Source organism: Pleurodeles waltl, chromosome 4_1 (assembly GCF_031143425.1).
Source record: "Pleurodeles waltl isolate 20211129_DDA chromosome 4_1, aPleWal1.hap1.20221129, whole genome shotgun sequence".
NCBI classification, from domain to species: domain Eukaryota; kingdom Metazoa; phylum Chordata; class Amphibia; order Caudata; family Salamandridae; genus Pleurodeles; species Pleurodeles waltl.
In genome coordinates this window covers 305,969,939-305,991,521 of record NC_090442.1, presented here as the reverse complement: position 1 = coordinate 305,991,521, position 21,583 = coordinate 305,969,939, and the positions used below count along the sequence as shown (strand labels likewise).

Here is a 21,583-nt window from a genome sequence, read left to right as displayed (position 1 = left end):
CCTGTAAACGCTATGCACCAACACGTTTTCTAGGGCTGGGGGTGTGCGATGCTGCATCATGGAGGCAAAGCTGCAGAGCTTCAGACTCAGATTCACTGGAAAATCATTCAGAGGCTAAACCAAAAATTGTAGGGGGCTTCATAAGGTCAGTGGTAGTCAGAAATAGATTTCTTCTCTGTTCTCTGTTCTACTTTCTTAGAAAACCTCTCCTTCTAACATTCGCTGTGAAGCCAAGTACACAGTCTGAATCTCAATACGTATGCCCAGTGTTAGAAATGGGGTTTTTGGTTGGCAGTCAGGTTGCCCTCTGTCCAAGCAAGAACCCTCACTCTAGTCAGGGTAAGTCACACACAATCCAAAATCAGCCTGTGCTCACCCTCCGGTAGCTTGGCACGAGCAGTCAGGCTTAACTTAGAAGGCAATGTGTAAAGCATTTGTGCAATAAATCATACAACACCATAGCATAACACCACAAAAATACACCACACAGTGTTTAGAAAAATATGTAATATTTATCTGGGTATCTTCAGGTCAAAACGATCAAAGTTGCAATACGAATTTGTAAAGATATCACTGAAAAGTGATATAAAGTGTCTTAAGTCTTTAGAAAGTAAACAAAGTCTCTTTCAAACACAAAGTACCTGGTTTCTGGTGGAAAATCTCCTCAGAGGGCCACAGGAGAAGAGGTGCGTGGAAAACTGGTGTGTGCGTCGATTTCTCCTCAGCACACACGGACTTGCGTCGTTATTTTCCACGCGGGGAGTCGTGCGTCGTTTTCCGGCGCGCGGACAGTCTCTTACTGTGGTTTGCGGGGAGTGCCAGATGTCCTGGGTCTGTGCGTGGATTTTCCTGCTTCTTTTCCGGCTGCGCGTCGTTCTGCGGGGCTACGCGTCGAAGTTTCGATCTCACGGCAGGCGTCGCGTCGATTTCTCCTGCGGAGTCGGGCGGCGTTGTCCTTGCGAGGCCGTGAGTCAAAGTTTTGATCTCACTGCAGGCGTCGCGTCGATTTCTCCTGCGGAGTCGGGCGGCGTTGTCCTTGCGAGGCCGTGCGTCAAAGTTTTGATCTCACGGCAGGCGTCGCGTCGATTTCTCCTGGGAAGTCGAGCGCCGTTGTCCTTGCGAGGCCGTGCGTCAAAGTTTCGGTCGTCCCGAAGGCGTCGCGTTGATCAGCGTCGGTGTGCGGCGTTTTTCTTGCCGCGGAACAAGCTGTGCGTTGAAAAGTTCGGCGCACGGAGCGTCCAAGAGGAAGAGAGAAGTCTTTTTGGTCCTGAGACTTCAGGGAACAGGAGGCAAGCTCTATCCAAGCCCTTGGAGAGCACTTTTACAGCCAGGCAAGAGTACAGCAAGGCAGCAGTCCTTTGTAGAAAAGCAGACAGGTGAGTCCTTTGAGCAGCCAGGCAGTTCTTCTTGGCAGGATGTAGTTTCTGGTTCAGGTTTCTTCTCCAGCAAGTGTCTGATGAGGTAGGGCAGAGGCCCTGTTTTATACTAAGTTGTGCCTTTGAAGTGGGAGTGACTTCAAAGAGTGTCTAAGAAATGCACCAAGCCCCCTTTCAGTTCAATCCTGTCTGCCAGAGTCCCAGTAGGGGGTGTGGCAGTCCTTTGTGTGAGGTCAGGCCCTCCACCCTCCCAGCCCAGGAAGACCGATTCAAAATGCAGATGTATGCAAGTGAGGCTGAGTACCCTGTGTTTGGGGTGTGTCTGAGTGAATGCACAAGGAGCTGTCAACTAAACCTAGCCAGACGTGGATTGAAGGGCACAACAAGGTTTTGGTGCAAAGAAATGCTCACTTTCTAAAAGTGGCATTTCTAGAATAGTAATATTAAATCCGACTTCACCAGTCAGCAGGATTTTATATTACCATTCTGGCCATACTAAATATGACCTTCCTGCTCCTTTCAGATCAGCAGCTGCCACTTCAACAATGTATGAGAGCAGCCCCAATGTTAGCCTATGAAGGGAGCAGGCCTCACAGTAGTGTAAAAACGAATTTAGGAGTTTTACACTACTAGGACATATAACCACACAAGTACATGTCCTGCCTTTTACCCACACAGCACCCTGCTCTAGGGGTTACCTAGGGCACACATTAGGGGTGACTTATGTATAGAAAAAGGGGAGTTCTAGGCTTGGCAAGTACCTCTAAATGCCAAGTCGAAATGGCAGTGAAACTGCACACTCAGGCCTTGCAATGGCAGGCCTGAGACAAGGTTAAGGGGCTACTGAGGTGGGTGGCACAACCAGTGCTGCAGGCCCACTAGTAGCATTTAATCTACCTGCCCTAGGCACATGTAGTGCACTCTACCAGGGACTTACAAGTAAATTAAATAGTCAATCATGGATAAACCAATCAGTAGTACAATTTACACAGAGAGCATACGCACTTTAGCACTGGTTAGCAGTGGTAAAGTGCCCAGAGGTCAAAAGCCAACAACAACAGGTCAGAAAAAATAGGAGGAAGGAGGCAAAAAGTTTGGGGATGTCCCTGTCAAAAAGCCAGGTCCAACACCCAGGAAACATCTTTAATTCTCTGGTTGACACCAGGAATTAGTTCTAGCAGTCAAAAGTGTCACCTCTGGGTAGATAACAGGTGGACAAAGCCTTTCCACTGGCGGCATGGCCAAATCATACACAGTTTTGGAATAGATTTAGCTGATGGACCCCCAAACCCTGTGCTTTTTTGATATGTACAAAGAAATCATCTGTCTGGAAAATATATGGAGCAAAGTCTAGCTTCATCCCAAATGGTTCCCTTGGAGATGTTGTTACAGTAAGACCAAGGGCCTGATTAGAGTTTGGCGGATGGGATTACTTTGTCACAAATGTGATGGATATGCTGCCTGCCGAATTACAATTCCATGATCGTAATACAGCAGACAGGATATTTGTAACGTTTCTGATGGAGTAACCCGTCAGCCACACTCTAAATCAGGCCCTAAATGCTCTCAGTAAGTAATATTTCTCCCAAATGTTTACGTGAGCCTCAAATTTTGACATTTGGAGATAGCTGTTCCCAAGACTAGATATAAGGAAGTCTCCACTTGTGTATCCACTGAAGCTCTGGAGCAAAAGGATAGCATGACTGTCTTCTTCTTAAGGGTATGTATCAAATTCCTAATACTGTGGAAGATTTCACTGCTGTTGAGCTTTTCGAAGCCTCCATTAATTTGCCTTGCATGCTGTGAACCTATGTTGCAAAATTAGAACCTGAGGTCCGGTGAGGTTGTGCTGCTGTGAGGTGCATAGTGGTCCAAAGCCTAACCAAAACTGCAAACGGTGTTCCACTGCCCAGCTTGACCAAAGATGAACGTTTAAGTACCCACTTGATGAATTAGTCCAGGCAAAAGACTATCACTTCTCCCTGCGAGAAGCACAATGCAAAGGGACCTATCTCTCCTCTGAGTCCTCATCCTCTGCACACAGGCCAGTGTGTGACCATGCAAAAATCAATCTGTGCCAGGGCCTTTCACCTTTGCTTCTGCATCCCCTCCAGTGGCATAACAAAGCCCCCTGCAGCCCCTGAGGTGCGGGGGCCCCATGAGCTCCAGTATGGCCCTTTCAGGACAGTACCCTGGCCTCAGAGCTCCTGAGTGAGCTCGGAGAGAGGGCCCTCCATGTACTTTGCAGGGGTGGCCTCAAGTTTCCTTACGCCCCTGATCCCCTTGATATGTACCTAAAAGATAACATTCCTGAAAAAAAGACCACAAACTCCTTTGGAAAGGGGAGGATTTCCCCTTTTCAGTCTTAAATTTCCTAATGAATCCTTGTTTGGAAATGGCCGTAAGAGGTTGTTCATTGAGCAAGGAGAAAACATAGTCAAGGTTAGCCCAACTCTCCTTCAGCTGCACTCCTCCACCACAACCGCCAGCCCAGCATCAGCATGATGGCTCACACCACCGTAGGCCAACACCAGCGCAGGCCAACACCACCTGGCCACTCTTCCTATCACTGAAGGACTTTACTCTGCCCAGTGGGTTTCCCCACCTCTAATAACAGAGACCGTGAACTCCTCTGAGAACCCTGATCACCTGTAAAAATCTTTGAATTTGAAGAGAAATACGTTATTGTGCAATTAGTGAAAGTAGGCTGTGGACTTGACTTAATCTTAAGTTAAATATAAATGATATATAAATGTAAACCTAATTTCCAATGTGTCTTGGTCGTGTTCACTGGAAGAACTTGAAGTAATCTTCATACCATCGAGCTCCTTTAGAATATTGTGCATGTTCCTCTGTCAAAAGTTGATTTCTTTTTTTTTTTCTTTGATGATTAACTCTTATTGGACATCTATTTATTGTGAGTGACATTTGGCCTACCTTATCTAGATGTTCTACCTCAAGAAAAAAAAACTGATTTTTGCCCCCATTAGCCCCTGAAAGTCAAAGCCTAAAAGAAAGTTGTTGTCCTGTCAGTCTTCTAGCAATAATATCTGTGGCATTGCAAGGAATTTTGTTCTGGGTTTGCTTTGTGTAGGCCACAAAGAACTTGCCTGGCAGGAGCATTGAAAGATAATGGTCAGCATGGATGGTGCTAACATTTCTGGAGCCCCGGACAGCAGGTTAATTTGCGAGGCACCTCCAATTTTCATACAACATCACAATCCATGCTGTATGCATCTCAATAGATGATTCTGTTCCTAAACCTGCTTTCTGCAGACGTCTCCTGGGCTGCAAGCCCTCCATCTCTGCCACCTACAAGCACCCCTCTTGCAGCTCATATAGGGCTGAGGACGTGAGTTTCTTATTATCTAAAAGGGTTAAAACTGTTGGGAAGCTAAACTGCTGGACAATGGGCGTCATGTTGTGCCTCTGAAGGGGGAGGTAGACAGGAGGCCTAACTGTAGGACAAACTTGCAGAATGCGTCCACACTGCCCACGGCCCTGATGGTCAGGTTACTTGTTCTACTAAAAATAGACGATAAATCCACTTGATGCTGTTTCATAGTGTTCGGCGCAAGAGTGCACATGCACACAAATAGCTATGTTGGCATGGGTGGCCTAATTTGCTACATCCTCAAGTCGTGGTTCTCTCTCTATTTTTATAAAGTGTTCTGTCTGCAGCACTTGCACGGACGTTCTTTATTACACGTGATGGTGATAGAGTGATTTATTGAAAATTAATCAAGTAAATGCCAACATTGCTTTCCCGCGTTGTAACTAATCCTGTTATCTTTGTCTGCTGCCTTTGATGGCGCCGAGACTTTGAGAAGGTTGTGAAACGCAGCCCATTCAGATATCAGATACACACGGAAGGCTTACTGTTGGCTCTGTTAGATCAAAGGCTTCATAGGATAATGGAGCGCTACCTTTGGAAAGATATTTATGAACATTATCTGGCCAAGCCATATTTACCCTTTTTTTTTAAAGTAGTAAACGATCTTCCAGGAAGCAACCTTTTTTGTGTAGAATGACCTAAGTATGATCGAGAAGCTATCGGTACAAAAAACAACGGATCACATCATACCATATTATGAAGCAGTGGGCAATGCCGAGAAAATGAGCGATATCAGTTATACACAACAATTAGGGAAAAAACATATTTTTGTCCTGGTGATCTAAGCATCACAGGGTCCCATGCAGTGATTCTGAAGAAACCGGAATCATACAGAAAACAGAATCAAAGGCTTTACTTAAATTAATGTCATAGTGCCAAATAGGCAGGGTTCCAGACCTGTACTCCAGGTGTAAAATGGTCTTTAATGCAAGGTATTTCCCAAGGTATTTACCCAGAACATTAAAGTTCAAAACTTGAACCTAAATGATGAACGCACCACAACCATTGGCAGGGTACTTTCCTTCGCACCTCATCCTTCTGCGCAACGCTAAATTACATGAACCTAAAAGTTGGCATGCTTGCAGTTCCGCCATAAGAAAATACACCTTGTGAAACTTTCTTTAATTTCACCCCCCCAAAAACTATGCTTAAACCTCAGCCAAGCAAGCATTATTCATGACTATTTTTTACATGAATACATTTCCCTTTTGCCACACTTCAGAAAAATGCACAACAGTCTATAAAATATTCTTCTTTTAAAACCATGAGGGCTGCTTGAAAACCCACAGCTCCACGCTATGAATAACCTGAAGACAAATCGAGTGGCCTCACACCATTATATTTGTGATTGTCTGCGCACCAGTCCCCATTTGCACACCTTCCCAGTATTGCCAGTAGCAGTACACTCTTTTTTGTAGACCCCCAACCCCTCCATCATAGTGCAGGTTCTGCACAAGTTAAAACTCTCCCTGGACTCCAACAGTGCTCAATGGATCTGTGCGCATCGAGAACTGAGCAATTTGGTGGCATGATTCGGTGCATGATTTTGATGTTGGTGGAAAGGGTACTCCGTCACATTTGCTGAAGGTATACCACCTAAATTCTGGCGGTATGTCATAGTATGTAATAGTAAAATGTTTCTATGCCATGGCAGAACACTCCTGTGGCGAGAGGATCATTGTTTTTTTCTGTTTCAGAAATAAAAATCCTAATTTGAGATTTTGTTTTTGAAAATGAAAAAGGAAAATGAAAGTGTGGTGTGCAGCGTCGACATGTTGATGGAGCAACAAAGCTCATTTTCTATGCGTTTACAAGAATCGTGAGATCAGTTTTTCTAAAGCAATAGATGTCTGCTGTGCTGGCATACATCTCTAGATGTGGTGGGTGGAGTACCCTTGCCATAGCAGGAGTAGACTCCTCCGCCATGACGATAGTACTAACACTGTCCATCAACATTTAATCAGGCCCTGAGTGAGGAGGATGAGATGTTCACGTCCTCCGCACTATTTAGTCAATGCGGAGGACACGAATGTCTCACCCCCCCCCCACTGCCATAAAAGGGAACAATTCCCTCTGGTGCTCACACAAGTGGGATTCCCTTTTTAAAACCTTACTTCAGGAAGCAAGTGAAGAGCTCCCCTTGTAGCCTGAAGGATATTTGTATTAGGTTTTAATGATGTGCAGTTCGACATGCCTGCTGACATCTCTAAAACCAAACTGTTGTACCTGGCTTTTTGACAGGGTCATCCCCAAACTTTTTGCCTCCTTCCTCCTATTTTTTCTGACCTGTTGTTGTTGGCTTTTGACCTCTGGGCACTTTACCACTGCTAACCAGTGCTAAAGTGCGTATGCTCTCTGTGTAAGTTGTACTATTGATTGGTTTATCCATGATTGGCTATTTGATTTACTTATAAGTCCCTAGTAGAGTGCACTGTACGTGCCTAGGGCCTGTAGATTAAATACTATTAGTGGGCCTGCAGCACTGGTTGTGCCACCCACTTCAGTAGCCACTTAACCTTGTCTCAGGCCTGCCATTGCAAGGCCTGTGTGTGCAGTTTCACTGCCACTTCGACTTGGAATTTAAAAGTACTTGCCAAGCTTAGAACTCCCCTTTTTCTACATATAAGTCACCCCTAATGTGTGCCCTAGGTAACCCCTAGAGCAGGGTGCTGTGTGGGTAAAAGGCAGGACATGTACCTGTGTAGTTATATGTTCTGGTAGTGTAAAACTCCTAAATTCGTTTTTACACTACTGTGAGGCCTGCTCCCTTCATAGGCTAACATTGGGGCTGCCCTCATACACTGTTGAAGTGGCAGCTGCTGATCTGAAAGGAGCAGGAAGGTCATATTTAGTATGGCCAGAATGGTAATATAAAATCCTGCTGACTGGTGGAGTCGGATTTAATATTACTATTCTAGAAATGCCACTTTTAGAAAGTGAGCATTTCTTTGCACTAAAATCTTGTTGTGCCCTTCAATCCACGTCTGGCTAGGTTTAATTGACAGCTCCTTGTGCATTCACTCAGACACACCCCAAACACAGGGTACTCAGCCTCACTTGCATACATCTGCATTTTGAATGGGTCTTCCTGGGCTGGGAGGGCCTGCCCTCACACAAAGGACTGCCACAACCCCTACTGGGACTCTGGCAGACAGGATTGAACTGAAAGGGGGCTTGGTGCATTTCTTAGACACACTTTGAAGTCACCCCCACTTCAAAGGCACAACTTAGTATAAAACAGGGCCTCTGCCCTTCCTCATCAGACACTTGCTGGAGAAGAAACCTGAACCAGAAACTACATCCTGCCAAGAAGAACTGCCTGGCTGCTCAAAGGCCTCACCTGTCTGCTTTTCTACAAAGGACTGCTGCCTTGCTGTTGGCCTGCTGCCTTGCTGAACTCTTGTCTGGCTGTAAGAGTGCTCTCCAAGGGCTTGGATAGAGCTTGCCTCCTGTTCCCTGAAGTCTCAGGAGCAAAAAGACTTCTCTCTTTCACTTGGACGCTTCGTGCGCCGAAATGTTCGACGCACAGCTTGTTCCGCGGTGAGAAAAATGCCGCACACCGACGCTGATCGATGTGACGCCTTCGGGATGACCGAATCTTTGACGCACGGCCTCGCAAGGACAACGCTGCCCGACTTCCAAGGAGAAATCGATGCGACGCCTGCTGTGAGAGTGAAATTTCAACACACAGCCCCGCGGAACGACGCGCAGCCGGAAAACAAGCAGGAGAATCCACGCACAGACCCGGGACATCTGGTAATCCCCGCGACCCATAGAAGGAGATGGTCCGCGTGCCGGAAAACGACACACGTCTTCCCCGAGTGAAAAATAACGACGCAAGTCCGTGTGTGAAGGGGCGCAACCGACGCACACACCATTTTTCCTCCCGTAGAACGACGCCCGTCTCCCCGCGTGAAAAATAACGACGCAAGTCCGTGTGTGAAGGGGCGTAACCGACGCACACACCATTTTTCCACGCATCTCCTCTTCTGCGGCCCTCTGCGGAGATTTTCCACCAGAAACCAGGTACTTTGTGCTTGAAAGAGACTTTGTTTGCTTTTTAAAGACTTAAGACACTTTATATCACTTTTCAGTGATATCTTTACAAATTCATATTGCAACTTTGATCGTTTTGACCTGCAAATACCCAGATAAATATTATATATTTTTCTAAACACTGTGTGGTGTATTTTTGTGGTGTTATATTATGGTATTGTATGATTTATTGCACAAATGCTTTACACATTGCCTTCTAAGTTAAGCCTGACTGCTCGTGCCAAGCTACCAGAGGGTGGGCACAGGCTGATTTTGGATTGTGTGTGACTTACCCTGACTAGAGTGAGGGTTCTTGCTTGGACAGAGGGCAACCTGACTGCCAACCAAAAACCCCATTTCTTTCACAGACTGTAAGCACCTGGATCATAAAGACTCTGGCTGCTTTCATTGTGGTCAGCTCTCATGGTATATCTCAACTGCTAAGCACCAATCAAAAAAGGAGAGATACCATTAGAAAGTGGAGAATCTCCCCTTTTCAGTAGTATGTCTCCTAATAGATCCCTGCTCAAAGACCACCACAAGAGAGTGTTCTCCAAGCAGGGATCCAGCCACTAGCCAGCAGGAGTAGCTTCAAGGGAGGAGCACCCCCAAGCATGGCCAAATGCTCCAAACATAGAAAGAGCATTGTCATTCCTTCCACCCTCTTGGGAAGCACAACTGGGAGTTTTACCCCTAACTAGCCCAAACGTCGGCTCTTAAATATGTAGGAAATGTCCCTAGACATGATTAAAGTAGTCCAATTGATCACTGAGTTTGCACATCACTGACTCACATGATGCAATGTGCAATATTTCTGTAAATAATTTGTCAGTGATGGGCAGTGACTCCAATCTCCAGTGGCACAGTGTGCACCATCTCTCAACGTCTATAATTTGGCAGCATCCAAAAGGTAGCCAGCTACCAAAATACACATTTTGTTGTGTCCATGAAATCACTAGTGTCACTTTAGTGTCCTAGATCTGCAGATTCAACAATAGGTATGATAGCTGCCGGTCACAGCTTCACCTATAGAAAGATACAACAGTCAGACACTTTAGAACAGTGCCACATGACTAAATGAGGCCTTGGCCGACATGGCGCCACTGTCAGCTTTCAGCGTGAGGTAGTAGATGTGCTCTGTGCTCCTTCAGGGGAGACCAATACCAATTTTGTAGCGTTGGAACATAATTGAGCATTAATTTTGCTTCAATGACTTACCTGTCATGTGCATCCTGCATAGCAGCACTGCACCCTGCATTGCAGCGAGTTCACCCCAAGCTTTTTGTACGGTGTCATTTAGTTGGGGAGTGTGGCCTTTATAATGTGGTTATCCAGGGTAGGGACAATGATTTGTATGCATATAGAGAACATGAACTTCGGCCATTGTAAAGCAGTATCTACTGTAAGTGGACCATAGCTGAAAAGGCCCAAAGCATAGAAGCAGATACACTGACATCTGATAAGATATGCACAAGGTAATACATGTGCATATGTGGTATATGTAAAACACCCCCTGTAGTGAGGGCATGTAGTCTGTTTCAGTATCGGGTGGGTGCAGGTCCATATGAATGATTAATTGTCTCCTTCATGAAGGGCAGCATCCCAAACACATAATTGTATCAGGGTGTGTTAGACCTGGCATCCTTGGTGTGGTCTCCTCTATCTTTTCTGCCTATGCTTCCCATGTTTTTACTGTGTTTTTGCTGTTTTCGGTACTCTGGGCACCGTACCACTGCTGACCAGTGCTAAAGTACAAGTGCTCCTTGTATAAATTATATTGGTGATTGGTTTATCCATGATTTGCATATTTGATTTACTAGTAAGCCCATAGTAAAGTACACTAGAGGTGCCCAGGGCTTGTAAATCAAATGCTACTAGTAGGCCTGCAGAACTGGTTGTGCCACCCAGATGGGTAGCCCTGTAAACAAGGCTCAGACCTGCCACTGCAGTGTCTGTAATTGCAGTTTTAAACTTGCCAAGCCCAAAACTTCCCTTTTATGCATGTAAGGCACCGCTAAGGTAGGCTCTAGGTAGCCCGAGGGGCATAGGTTAACCTATGTTAAAGGTGGGACATGTTCTGATGTGTTTTACATGTCCTAACAGTGACATACTGCCAAATTCAGTGTTCACTGTTGCAAGGCCTATCTCTCTCGTCGTTTAACATAAGGGCTGCCTTTAAATATCCATAAAGTGCAGTTTCCCTTTGAGGGCAGATAGAAATTTGGAGTTTGGGGTCTCTGAACTCACAATTCAAAAATACATCTTTTAGTGAAGTTGGTTTTTAGATTGTTAGTTTGAAAATGCCACTTTCAGAAAGCAGGCATTTTCTTGCTTAAACCATTCTGTGACTCTGCCTGTTTGTGGATTCCCTGTGTTGGTCAGTTTGACAGTTGGGTGTTTGCACCTCTCCTCTAAACAGTGACACAAACGGAGCTGGGGTGTAACCTGCATATCCTGATGAGCCATCTTGGTTAGAGTGGTCACTTACACCTGAAAGGGCTGTGCATGCCCTTGGACAATGCAGTCTCCAACCACCTGGTATGTGTCTAGGGCCAGGCCTGGGCAAGGCAGGATCTTGTGAACAAGAGACTTTCCTTTGAAGATAGGCAACTTCAAAGGCAGAAAGGGGTATAAGTATTGGCCCCAAAACCCCAGACTTTAGATCACTTCTGGATTCAAGAGGAACCTCCGCCAAGAAGAAGAGCTGAAGAGCTGAGGAGGAGTGCCGCCCCTGCCTGTGACTATGCTTTGTTGGGCTATCCTGCAGTTGCTGCTTCTGCCTCTGAAAGGGGATAAAGACTGGACTTTGTGGTACATTCCTGCTTGAGAAGAAGCTCCATGAGCTTGGATTGAGCTTGCCTCAGGGCCATCAACGACTTCCTCTGCCAGCACCTGGACTCTCTGCTGAGACTTCTGCCCTGCCAAGTAGTGCCCATCCAGTCCCTGGGCCCTCGAAAGGTGAAGCTGGTAGAAAAAGATCTGAAATCCACACACAGGAAGCCATGCTAGGAAAATTTTGACACAAAACCTGCAATGTGGCTGAAAAACGACGCACCACCCTCTTTGCTACTGAAATCGGCACTCACCTCCATCGCGGCTCTGAAATCGACACATCACGGCTAGAGAAACAATGCAACACCCGCTTGCGGCTGTTGATAGTGATGCAGACTCCACGCAGCACAGTTTTACAATGCTGTGTGACCGGATTCCTCACACATCATCACTGGGCATCAAAGTCATTGTGACCCTGCGCGGATCTGAGGTGCCATGTCCAGAAATCGACACATCGCTGTCTTGTAGGGAAAGGAAAATAACGCAGCGCCTACCTGACCAGAGAAGAAACAACACACTGCCTCACTTGTGAGTAAGGAATCAACACATCACTGACTTTTTCCAACACACGCTCGCCTGTGAGGCTTTATTTTTTACGCCTACCAGGTACTTTGTGTAAAATTAATGTTTCTATTGTTTTCTATGGAGTAAGACCCTTATTACTTTGAACATTCATATCTTGAGTGTATGTGGGATTTTTTGTTGTTTTGTCTTGTTTGATTTAGATAAATATTACCTATTTTTCTAAACTGGTGTGTCCATTTTGTAGTGTTTTCGCTGTATTATTGTGTGTGTTGGTACAGATACTTTACACATTGCCTTTGAGATAAGCCTGACTGCTTGTGTCAAGCTACCAGAGGGGTTAGCAGGGGTTATCTAAGTGTGTATCTCCATTGCCCTGACTAACGTGAGATTGCAAACTGACCGCCAACCAGAGACCCCATTTCTAACATTGATGATCAGGGGTGAGGACTGGACTTGTATTTGTACTTGACATACAGTCATTAAGTGTACACTACTGTTTTCAGTGCAGACCATTACGTGACCACATACTATTTGTTTTTGCTTTTGCTGGTTTTTGACTTTTTCTGCTTCCAGGTTTTTTGTGATTTTTGAACTTCTCATTGGGAACTCCTTGTTCTGCTTTGGAACTTTGCACTTTTGACTTGCCAACATGTCTCAATCTGGGGATGCACCAGCTGTAGCTGTTTTTGAGTTGGAGAAGCTGGAGAGTTACACAGTTGCCCAACTGAAACAGTTCAGTAAGGATCTTGCCTGTCCCATTAAGAGCTCCATCAGGAAGGAGGAGCGGTGGAAGGCGCTGAGGGCATGGGTGACAGCCAAGGAGGCTGGGGGCACACAGAGGAGGAGAATGAGGGGAAGATGTGCGAAGTAATCATAGTGGTGTAGTAGATGTACCGGCTCTGCCTTGGGGGAGGATCTCCAGGGCAGGTAGCAGTGTGTCCTCCCAGGGTCTGACTCCTGAAGAGTTGCAGGACAGACAGACAGAGAAGGTGCACCAATTTGACCTAGGGAAGCTTAAAATGGAGACTGAGGAGAGAAGGCTGGCCATTGAATAGAAGATGCTCCTGAGCTTAGTTTGAGGGAACTAGATCAGAGGAGCCAGTCTAGTAGAAATGGTTGCAACAGTACCACAGTGCAGCCTGAGAGGAGGGTGAACATTCCAAAAGACCTAGTGAAGAATTATAAGAGGGAGGATGATATCTACTTGTGGTTTAAGGGGTATGAGTCTGCTCTCCACATGAACATGGTCCCTAGAGCACTTTGGGGACGGGTCTGTGGAAGCACTTTGAGGTAGAGGGGAGGGATACTATGACATCCTTAGGAGATCCTCAGGGACTCACCTATGCTATCATGAAGGAAGCCCTACTCACAAGGTATGATCTCATCCCTGAGCAGTACAAGGATAAGTTTAGGTCATACAAAAAGAAAGAATCCCAAACTTGGCTAGAATAGGTTGACTCTTTCTTCAGGTCACTGGATTGGTGGGTGAAAGGCAGTAAGGTAAGAACTTATGAGGGGCTTCACAACTTAATTGCTTGGGAGCACTTGTACAGTCTTTGTTTTCCAGACCTACGCAAGCACTTAATTGACAGCAAGCTGACTGACCCCAGAATGTTTGCTCAGGAAGCGGACCCCTGGGAGAGCACCAGGGTCCAGAAGAAGTATGGGGGGACCACGCCAAGGGTGGGCAGGGTCCCCATCAGAAGAAGTGGTGGGGGTAAGGGTAAAGAGGGGGAATTCTCTAAGGGGCAAGAACCTAGTTCCCAGGGTAAGGATTCCCAGCCTCCAGTTGAAAAGAAGCCATGGTTTTCTAAAGGGAAACCGGCAGAGGGGGGTCCCTGCAAGTGTTATGCGAGGTCAGGTGGGTCATGTGAGGGGGTATCCCAAATGTCCCAAGTGGACACCGGCACCCACTGGTGCTCAGTTACAGGGTTTGGCCAGTGTAGTGCTTGGGGAGGAGTTGGTTCCAGGTTGGTGGGAGCCAGTTGAGAGGGCCCTTGTCTCACTAGGGGACTGTGAGATAGTCCAGAGAACCCTTGTGCCTAAAACACTAAAAGGTACAGGCAGAGGGTGACCATTAATGGACAGAGGGTGGAGGCTCTGAGAGACACAGGAGCCAGTGTGACTACTGTGAGAAGTCATCTGGTGTCTGAAAAGCAGATAGATCCCTGTGTACTTCACCAAGTAGTTGTGGTAGACAAGTCAGAGCACCTATACAGAGTGGTGCAGATTCCCTTTGAATGGGGCGGTCTCAGGTGCCTTGAGAGTAGCTGTGAGTCACACCATGCCTGTAGATAGTCTGCTTGGCAATGACCTGGAGGATTCCCCTTGGAAGGAGGTGGAACACAGGTCTCACTTGGAGATGTTGGGTCTGACTGGGTGGGTGGGTGTGTGTGTCCACCTAGTCAATGGCAGCCCGTCAGGGTGATCAGGGGACCATGGAGCCTGAAAGATTGTCCCAGGTGTCTGCCAGAGGGAGGAAGGGCAAGGGGCACAGGAAACCTGTCCCAGAAGTTTCCACGGTCCGGGAGGAGGCTGAACATGAGGGGGATGCCCCAGAGCCTTCAGGGAAACAGGTGGCTGAACTGGGGGAGGTCCCTGAACTGATACAGTGGCAGCATGAAGGGGGGGCACTAGCGATGCATTCTGTGAGGCATGAAAGACATGCCCTACTCTGGAGGGTTTGCAGCAGCAGGCTGCAGACCAGGCGTCTGGCAAGGAGTCTGGTTCACATCTGATTTATTGGGAGGCTAGCCTCCTATATAATGAGCCTAAGGTTTCATAGCCTGGTTTAGCCCGTGTGCTTGTGGTACCCCAGTGTGTCACAGCCTTCCTACTGGGCCTGGCCCATGATGCGCCTTTAGCTGTCTATTTGGAGCAGGACAAGACCTTTGAACGGCTTGGCACCCACTTTTACTGTCCCTGAATGCGCAGGCACTCTGATGCACACTGTAGGTCTTGCCAAACTTGTCAGGCAAGTGGCAAGAGTTGGGAGAAATGTAAGGCTCCCCTCCAACCTTTTCCTGTAGTCAGCACCCCCTTTGAAAGGGTTGGTATTGACATTGTGTGGCCTCTGGATCCCAAGACAGCCATGAGCAACAGATTCATCCTAGCCTTGGTGGACCATGCCACCCGGTATCCAGAAGCTATCCCTCGGAGGTCAATCACTGCCCTTGTGGTGGGACGTGCATTGATGGGGGGTTTTACCCACATAGGGTTCCCCAAGGAGGTGGTATCTGATAGGGGTACCATCTTCATATCTAGATATATGCAGTCTCTGTGGAACGAGTGCGGTATAACCTACAAGTTTACCACTCCTTACCACCCCCAAGGAAACATTTTGGTTGAGAAATTCAACCGCTCCTTGAAGGGCATGATCATGGGCCTGTCAGAGCCCTTGAGGCATAAGTGGGACGTCCTCTTGCCATGCCTTCTGTTCGCCTACAGGGAGGCACCACAAACGGGTCTTGGATTTAGCCCCTTTGAGTTATTGTATGGCCACCATGTGAGGGGACCTTTGAGTCTGGTTAGGGAAGGCTTGGAGAAAGCCTCCAGTAAGCCCCCTCAGGATGTATTCAGCTACATGCTGGCTTTTAAAAACCAGACAGCCTGCTTCAGGAAGCTCACTCAAGAGAACCTGGAAGCAAGCCAGGAGGACATGAAACACTGGTATCTCCAGAATGCCACTCTGGTTGAGTTTCAGCCTGGCCAGAAAGTGTGGGTGATGGCCCAAGTGGATCCTCGGGCTCTCCAGGACAAGTGGACTTGGCCTTTTGAGGTGGTCGGGCGCAAGAGTGATGTCACCTATTTGGTGAACTTGCGAACTCCTAGGAACCCTTTGAGGGTCCTGCATGTGAACCGCCCCAAGCCTCACTTTGAGAGGACAGAGGTGAAAATGCTCCTATCGACAGATGATGGGGTGGAGGAAGAGAGTAAGCCTCTTCCTGACCTCCTGTCTGCTAACCAGAAAGATGGGTCTGTGGAGGGTGTGAACCTCTCCCCTCCACCGACCCAGAGCAACAGAGGGACTGTCACCAGTGTTGGGACAGTTTGCCTCCTTGTTTTCCTTGATCCCAGGGCTCACTTATTTGTGTACACATTATGGGGACACTGGGGACAGTCCACCTGTTAAACATGAACTTTACAGGGTGACTGACAAGGTTAGGTCCAACATTAAGGATGAGGTATTCAAAATGTTAGCTCTTGGGGTTATTGAGTTTTCCAGTAGCCCTTGGGCCAGTCCTGTGGTCTTGGTCCCAAAAACCACTGTTCCTGGTGCCACTCCAGAACTCAGGTTCTGTGTGGATTACCGGGGACTCAATGCGGTCACTAAGACTTATGTGCACATCATCTCCAGAGCTGGGGAGCTCATTGATCGGTTAGGGGCAGCGAAATATCTCAGAACGTTTGACTTAATGTCTGGAAATTGGCAGATTACTCTTACTGAGGGGGCCAAGGAGAGGTCTGCATTTTCTACCCCCGATGGGCACTACCAGTTTAAGGTGATGTCCTTTAGGATGAAAAGTGCCCCTGCCAGCTTTCAGAGGCTGGTGAACAAGGTGTTGGCTGTATTGGATGATTTCAGTGCAGCCTACCTGGATGACATTGCTGTGTTCAGCTCCACTTGAGAGGAACACTTGCAGCACCTTTGCAAAGTACTAGAGGCCCTGCAGAAGGCAGGGCTCGCTAGTAAGATGAGTAAGTGCCAAATAGGGCAGGGTTCTGTGGTGTAAGTGGAACACCATGTAGGGAGTGGCCAGCCGAAGATTGACACTATTCTCGCTTGGGAATCTCCCAAGACCCAGACTCAGGTGAGGGCCTTTTTAGGTCTTACCGGTTACTATAGGAGGTTTGTTAAGGGGTATGGCACCATTGTGGCTCCCTTAACAGAGTTAACTTCCAAGAGACAACCAAAGAAGGTGAACTGGACTGAGTCTTGCCAGACAGCTTTTGATGCCTTGAAGGCATCATGTGCACAGCACCCGTGCTGAAAGCACCTAACTTTTCTCAAGAATTTATCGTGCAGACTGATACTTCAGAGCATGGTGTAGGAACAGTGTTGTCACAGCTAAATGAAGAGGGCCTAGACAAACCTGTAGCCCTCATTAGTAGGAAGTTACTTCCCCGGGAACGTACGTGGAATGCAATTGAGCATGAAACATTTGCTGTGTTCTGGGCACTGAAGAAGCTAAGACCGTAGTTGTTTGGTACTCACTTCCAGGTTCAGACCGACCACAGGCCCCTCAGATGGTTAATGCAGATGGGTGAGAATCCAAAACTGTTGAGGTGGTCCATTTTCCTACAGGGGTTGGACTTTACGGTGAAGCACTGCCCTGGAACAGAACACACCAATGCTGATGGTCTGTCCAGATTCTTTCGCTTTACTGATGAGAACTCCTATGAGGTTGGGTAGTTCTCCCCACTTTCAGTAGAGGGTGACATGTGTTAGACCTGGCATTCTTGGCGTGGTCTCCCCTATCTTTTTTGCCTCTGCTTCCCATCCTTTTACTGTGTGCTGGACTCTGTTTTTGCTGTTTGTGGTAATCTGGATACCTTACGACTGCTGACCAGTGTTACAGTGCGTGTGCTCCCTGTGTAAATTGTATTGGTGATTGGTTTATCCATGATTGTCATATTTGATTTACTAGTAAGCCCATAGTAAAGTGCACTAGAGGTGCCCAGGGCCTGTAAATGAAATGCTACTAGTGGACCTGCAGCACTGGTTGTGCCACCCACATGAGTAGCCCTGTAAACATGGCTCAGACCTACTGCTGCAGTGTGTGTGTGTGCAGTTTTAAAATGCCAGTTCGACCTGGCAAGTGCACCCACTTGCCAGGCCCAAACCTTCCCTTTTTATACATGTAATGCACCCCTAAGGTAGGCCCTAGGTAGCCCCATGGGCAGGGTGCAGTGTATGTTAAAGGTGGGACATGTGATGTGTTTTACATGTCCTAACAGTGAAATACTGCCAAATTCATTTTTCACTGTTGCAAGTCCTATCTCTCTCATTGGTTAACATGGGGGCTGCCTTTAAATATTTAAATATCCTTAAAGTGCAGTTTCACTTTGACAGCAGAGAGAGATGTGGAGTTTGGGATCTCTGAACTCATGAAGCCGTGTGGGGAAAATGTTGACACACCACCTGCAACGTGGCTGAAAAAGGACGCGCCACCCGCCTTGTAGCTGAAATCGATGCCCCACCTGCATTGCGGCTGGGTGATCGACGCATCGCAGCTGGAGAAACGACGCAACACTCTCTTGCGGCTGCTGAAAATAACACAAACCCCACACAGCACGGTTTTCCAACATCGTGCGACCGGATTCCTCACGCATTATCACTGGACGTCCAAGTCATCGTGACCATACGTGGATTCAAAGTTCCCTATCCAGAAATTGCTGCATCGCTTTTTTGTGGGAGAGGAAAACGATGCAGTGCCTACCTGACCAGAGAAGAAACAATGCACGGCCTCACTTGCGAGTAATAAATAGCCACATCGCTGACTTTTCAGATGCACGCTCACCCGTGCGGCTTTATTTTTTACACTAGCCAGGTACTTTGTGTAAAATCAACATTTCCATTGTTATCAAGGGAATAAGACTCTTCTTACTTTGAAAATTCATATCTTGACTTGTGTATGTTGGATTTTTGTTGTTTTGGTTGTGTTTGATCTAGATAAATATTACCTTGTTGTGTTGTCCATTTTGTACTGTCTGCACTGTATTATAGTATGTGTATTGGTACAAATACTTTACAAATTGCCTTTGAGATAAGCCTGACTGCTTGTGCCTAGCTACCAAGGGGCTGAGCAGGGGTTATCTATGTGTGTATCTTGATTGCCCTGACAAGTGTGAGGGTCCTTGCTTGGACAGAGTGAAAACTGACTGCCAACCAGAGACCCCATTTCTAACAGTGTGCCACTGTCATTTTAATTTGTTTGGTTGTATCTCAGATTGATAAATGAAAGTGCAACCAGTGCAGTAGGTTGTCCAGGCCTTGGTGATCAAAGGATTTAGATTCTCCTCCATCATCCCCTCGAGTTCTGTGGTAAGCCTGACCAAAATTACTGTCTTGACTAATGTTTTAGTATTTAGTCATTTTAGTTTTAGTCCAAATTAATAATCTAATGGGTGTTTCTCCAAAACTGGAGAAATTCAACTCTGTGGGTACCAGCACAGAGAACAAACACATCAGCATGTTTTCCCGGTGTGCTGGCAACACAGCTGTAAAAGGTGATGGGACAGACTAAGCTCTCAGCCATACAGTCTTGTGCCTAAATCACCTAATACTTTATACATCAATTTTCTGACAGAATTGGCATGTTCTTACTTTAGCCATTTGGTGCCTATTGCCTGAGGGGCTGGCATTTACTCTCACATAGGCAGTGTCCTTTTCCCACACAAAGGACTGCATAACACCTGTAGTGAGTCTGGAGCCAGGGCAGGAAGGGAGGACCTTCGTGCACTTCAAAGACCTTTCTTTGAAGTGTCTCCCTCTTCAGAGGCTCAACTAAGTATATGTACTGGAACTCTGACACCACCATCTCAGTACAATCTAGACCTGTGGATACTCTGGCAGGAAGAATGACTGCTGTGCTGCTACAAGGACTGCTACACCTCTGAGCTGCAACTCTGCTGGATTCCTGTTTTGCTGTTCTGACCTGCTGTCTGCTACCCTGTTGCATGGGACTGAGAAGAACTGGACCTGTATCTCTACCAGCCAGAACCCAGAGTGACTGGTCTCCTGTTTTCTGAAGACTCAGGGACACAAAAGGCTTCAACTCACCATGCTACAGCACCTGGACTTTGCTTGCTGCAAGTCTTGCCCTACCAGATGATGCCAACACAATCCAGGACCCTTGGAAGTGGGTATAAAGTGCTGCTTCAACCAGAACCCATGCATCATTATCAGAACCAGCATATCTTCTCCTTTGTGTGAGTTGGAAACTGTGCATCCTTGTTGTTGTGTTGAGTGGACCCGGCACATCACTTCGGAACCAGTGCATCATCTTCAGAATCAATGCATTGTCTACTGTGGGAGCAGCAGCCTCGCATCATATTTGGATCCAGTTCATCGCACTCGGAACAGATGCATCAACACAGTTGCATGGAGAAAATCAACACATCCCGTCCACTGTGTGGCTCAACACTGAGATATCGCTTTGGCCGCACCGCACATCTTCGTTGACCATGATGCTTCCCGGATCAAGGTACTTTGGTTCAGCGGGTCCAAGTGGGTCCCTGTATCTGGCCCGCAATCCGTCACAGTTAGCCTGAACTTTTGTCTTTGTCCCAGTCCTGCGCAATCAAATAGCCTGTATAAGCATTGATTGCTTCTAATTGCTATTTTACATTTATTCTTTAAAAATTCATATCACAACTCCTACTCATTGGATTTTTGTCATTTTAGTCTTGTTTTATTTATTAAATTAAGCTCTATTTCTAACCTGGTGCCTATTTTTTTATGTGGTGTTTTCACTGTTTTACTGTTTGAAGCGTTACACAAATACTTTACACATGGCCTCTTTAGTTAAGCCTGACTGCTGCGTGCCAAATTACCAGAGGGTGATTCTCCTAGGGTGTGTTGTGACTTACTCTGATTTGGATTGTGGTTCCTGCTTGGACAGGGTGCATACCTCTGCCAACCAGAAACCCAAGAAACCATGTTGTTAAACTTTAGATAACCGCTGTTCTTTAGAGTAGGCACTTGTAGACATACTTCTGTTACTGATTGTTCTCCACAACACTTGAAACTAGCTGATCAAATCTAGTTAAATTTACTATCTACAGTGCCAGTGATTGGGGGAACACCCTCAAAGTTGCTTTTGATTGTCCCTCCTAATCAGGAGCACTGCTATGATATTTATCTTTGCCCCAGCCTGTTTTTGAAGTTCTTGAACAGTGAAGATCCATTTACCTGGACTATGCAGAAGATCTACAACTTTACAGTTGAAGTCAATGGCACCTCCAATCAGATTGACATAACGCAAATTGGCATTTCAAACTGGGTGGGATACTCATCAATAAAATCAGAAATTATAGTATTTGGAACCACAATAAAGATAAAAAAAACACCTCTGTAGTACTACTTTTATTCCTTTAGGATAATCCATTTTCCCTCCAATAAAAATATAAACAGAGCAATTTCCTTCATACCCCCTGGTAAGTAAAGTAAAAACTCTTTCTGGTCGTCTTCTGGTTTAGGATGGTGATGGAGTTCAAACTCCCTCTGAGTGAGTGTTGGTTGTTCTGTAACATACTAATTCTCTGTATCCGGAAACTAAAAGGTTTGCTTCAGCTGCTCCAGCGGTAGAAGACATCTAATCAGGTGGCTGGATTAACAAAACATGGCCATGCCTCGATCCTCTGCTACTGGTTGACTGTCTGAGGGTAGAGGACTGCGATCAATACCAATGTTTCTGCT

General features: G+C 46.6%; 1 protein-coding gene across 4 annotated transcripts in view; it reads left to right on the top strand.

Annotated features, from left to right (window-relative positions):
- The window catches only part of CRACR2A (calcium release activated channel regulator 2A), a 953,477-nt gene that overhangs the window by 472,386 nt on the left and 459,508 nt on the right, over nucleotides 1–21,583 (top strand). The gene's annotated exons all lie outside the window — the stretch shown is intronic.